Source organism: Opisthorchis viverrini, assembly GCF_000715545.1.
Source record: "Opisthorchis viverrini unplaced genomic scaffold opera_v5_63, whole genome shotgun sequence".
Taxonomy (NCBI): Eukaryota; Metazoa; Platyhelminthes; class Trematoda; order Opisthorchiida; family Opisthorchiidae; genus Opisthorchis; species Opisthorchis viverrini.
Window position 1 is genome coordinate 316,121 of NW_008751719.1, and position 4,001 is coordinate 320,121.

The following is a 4,001-nucleotide window of genomic DNA, read 5'->3' on the forward strand; positions in this document are numbered from 1 at the left end:
TTCACACTCTTATCGCAGAATATCATATGATTTTACCTCCAGACTGCCCTGTAATAGGATAACTCGTAGTACAGAGACCTAGGTTCTTTGTCTTTCTTGTCTTTCCGGGTCTTTCTAACACGGTTGAAAGACATTCCAGTCAGATGAGCCCGTTATATCATTAGGCTTAGGCTCCACCACCACGTCAAGGCTACAGCCTTTAGTTGGGCCTTGACACTTGCGGGCTGTATCAACTGCCGGGCATGACACTAAGTTCCTTAAATTGTTCTGGAGCTAATGCACAACTAATCTTAACCAATCAGTTATTAAAAATGTGGCACCAGACATAACTGGAACACTTATCCGCTCATCAGCGGCCCGTGGAAAAAATACCACCAATAAACCCCGAAACGGCATGAGACTCTGCAACCCGTGATTTTACTGAGGCCTCGTAAGGCTGTAGAGTCACGGATGAAACTGATGATGATAATTGCACTCGGAACATGCTCCTAACTTCCTCGATGTCACGGGAACTTATGTATATTAAGTCCTTCCAAATCCCTGAGTTCTTTTAAACGAGTAATGCCGGGTGAACCATGTAAACGACCGTCATCCAGATTACTTGAGTGAGTGCCTGAAGGTGTCGGTACTCTATTAATTTCTTCATAATACGGTTTTCAAATAAGTGACGGTTGTACAATAGTGAAGAATCAGCGTCGGACGTTGATTTGCTGTCCATGGTGATGATGATGGTGCCAAATGATTGGCACTGGATACCGCCATTACGGCAGTGAAGCATCGGTGTTGAACACTGATGTCATGCTGTCGATGATGATGATGATGATGATTATGATTATGATGAGTATGATAATGATAATGATAATGATGGTACTGTCATGCGATATTCAATTAAATTAAATTCATCAGCCATAAACCGTGTGCCAGAGGCACACTGATTCCAGCTGCTACAATTTCGATTACCGGAAAACGGGAAGCGCAATATACAACAAAGCCTTGGAGGCGAAGGCCTGTTTAGTTCGTTCGGAAATTGAGTAGTGTTATGTCCTCTTTGATGTGCTATTAGTTAGACAGGTTAGATCATTGGAATAGAGAAGACAAACAACTTCGAGGAAGTTATACTGCAAACAAGTGGGTCGTTCCGTGGTATGAATTCAACTGAACCAGAATATAAAAAGAGTTAACAGTCCAATAGGATGTCAGTGAGAGGCCGAAATGTAGAAACAAAGGTTTCAGTATACAGGACATTATATATGGATTTGTTCGTTTGGAGGTAGTCCTCCTAACAAGTAGCTGCGCGTTGAAGGCGATAGATTTGATGCACGAGCACCACTGACAGCGCGATTGGGCCATTTCTGCCAATGTCATTCATTACTGGTGATATGAGTCCCGGGTCCCTATCCAGGAAGGCGGCAGTTGCCACCCGACTAAGTTTACTGGTTAGTGTTTTGTACTTCGTTGCCAGGTCATACATTGTCCACCTCTCGGTCGCTTCCATTCAGCACAGGGTTGGGAGAACAGAGCTCTGTGATGCAGATGGTCTTCTGCTATGCGGAGTACATGACCCACTTAGCGCAGCCTATGAAGCGTGAGTAATTTATCTGTCGCGAGACAGTTCCTTCCTAAGACCATTTGGCGCAGCTACCTACCCCCATCCCCAAATCATCGGTGAACGAAACTTCGGCAGCTACAACCACTGTACGCCGAGTACGCGGTTCTAACAACTGACAATGATGATGATAATGATAATGACGATGTTGATGATGATTTGGTGTACCTCAGCATTACTAATGCGATGTTCCCACCAGACCTGATCAATGCTTCAGAGACACCGATGATCAAACACTGATACCTGTCGTATGTCCTCTGCGCGTAGAGGCCGCGTCTCCGATCCCTAAAGCAGTATGGATCGCACCACCGCAGTGTAAACTCTTCTCTTTACGGCAGTGGAGCATCGGTGTTAAACACTGATGTCATGCTGTCGATGATGATGATGAAACTCTTCTCTTGACAGACAAAGCTCACGTCATAGGCGCCATAGGTGTCCGAGGTTGGTAAAAGCTGCTCTGGCCTTTCCGATTCGAGAAGTAGTCTCATCTCCAGCCAGTCCACCGGAACTTATACAACTGCCCAGGTAAACAAATTTATCTACCACGTCAATTGCTGCACCTGCAAGCATGTGTGTGTTTGGTTTCACCCAGTCTTGTAGCAGCTTTTTACACACATTGCAGGTGTGAAGCGCATGTCAAACCATGGGGCAGACTTATTTAGGTTATTTAAAATCATTTGCATTTGGAAAGGATCTGGGACAACGAGAGCAATAATGTCCGCATACTCAATGCCTGTGAGGGGAAGTCCCGGGAGCATTTCGACTCCCGAGGTTTCACAGGCAGGCACAGAAATTTCAAACAGCATATCAACAACAAAGTTGAAGTGGAAACGGGAAAGAGGACAGCTTGCCTCACACTACTGGACGTGGAGAACTCAGGCGAGAGCTTCCCGTGTACTCGCACGCGCCCACAGCAGTTCGTATACAGTGCCCTCATAAGGGAGAGAAATTTGTAAGGGATACCTTCGATCGCCAGACACTGTCAAAGTTGCTTTCTGTCGACAGAATCAAAAACACCTTTGAAGTTCAGAAGAACGACCAACGTGGGACGTCTGAAGGAGTGGCGCTGTTCAAGGACTTGTCTCAAGGTAAAGACATGATCGATGCATCCTCGACCAGGGCGTAAACCAGCTTGATTCTCACGAACCTATCGTTCCCGATAATCCATAAATCTGCGCAAAATAATGACAGGGGGCGTCTTGGATGCGACGGACACCAGGTTGATATCACTATGGTTTTCACATGTCTCTTGCTCCCTTTTTGAAAACTGGGATGACGGTCAAGGAGCACTATTCGGCTGGTATTCTGTTTTCGTTCCAAATCTGCTGCAACATGATTCTCAGATTGTTCACTAGGAACTTGCCATCTTTTTTGAAGAGTGCGGGGTGTAGACCTTTCAAGACAGGTGTGTTGTCGCACTTCAGGATTGAAATCTCACGCTGTATTTCGGTTGTTGATGGTGGGTTAGTGACAATGTTCCATTCTGAAAGCTGACAGCATTGCTTTAGCTCACCTCCATTCATCCTCCCAACAATCTTCGTCATCTACATGACTGTGGGTTTCTCGTAGCTTTCTATTCAGATCAGCTCGATACTCTTCGGCTACTGAAACTTGTCGAATTTGATGAATGGAGCTGCTCTTTTTTGCCACGCGTAGTGCTGGCGGGAAACGAAGTGCTAACGAGGCCCGCACGATAGCGTGAGAGTCAAGTTGCGTACCCCAGAACGATCGACACTCTTTAACTGAGGCTCTCTATCGGTAACTGATAGCCATATGGTCCAATCGAATCCACGACTGTCTTGTGGTAGGCGGCCTCCAAGCAATTCGGTGTGTGCGTGCTGTGTTGTTCATACTGGCGAGGAACAGACAATGGTCTGCACATAACTTTAGAAGCCGTTCTCCATTATCCGTAAGTTCAGCATCGACTTCAGATCGACCACCTAACTGTGCTTCTTCCGGACAAGCCGTTCTCATTATCCGTAAGTTCAGCATCGACTTCAGATCGACCACCTAACTGTGCTTCTTCCGGACTTAGTCGTCCAACTTGGACATTCATATCACCAGCCAGGATTACTATATCCACCCTTCTTGCCGACCGAAGCAATCTTCACAGATCTTGGTAAAACTCATCCCTCTCAGTTTCGGAACTGCTATCTGTCGGGGCGTATGCTGATACGACAAACACTGTTCACCACATCAACCTGCGTTAATCTTGAGACAACCGCACAGCACGAAGGGGACTGTTTACTGGGATCCAGTCCAGTAAGGCACTTTCAGACTTGGGGCTGAGTGCAACTCCCATATCGTAGGTACTACGAGCCATTGCGTCAGGATTACCAGATTACCGAAGAGAGAAATGTGGAACAACTGGGCTCGTCATAAGCGAGTTGAGCAG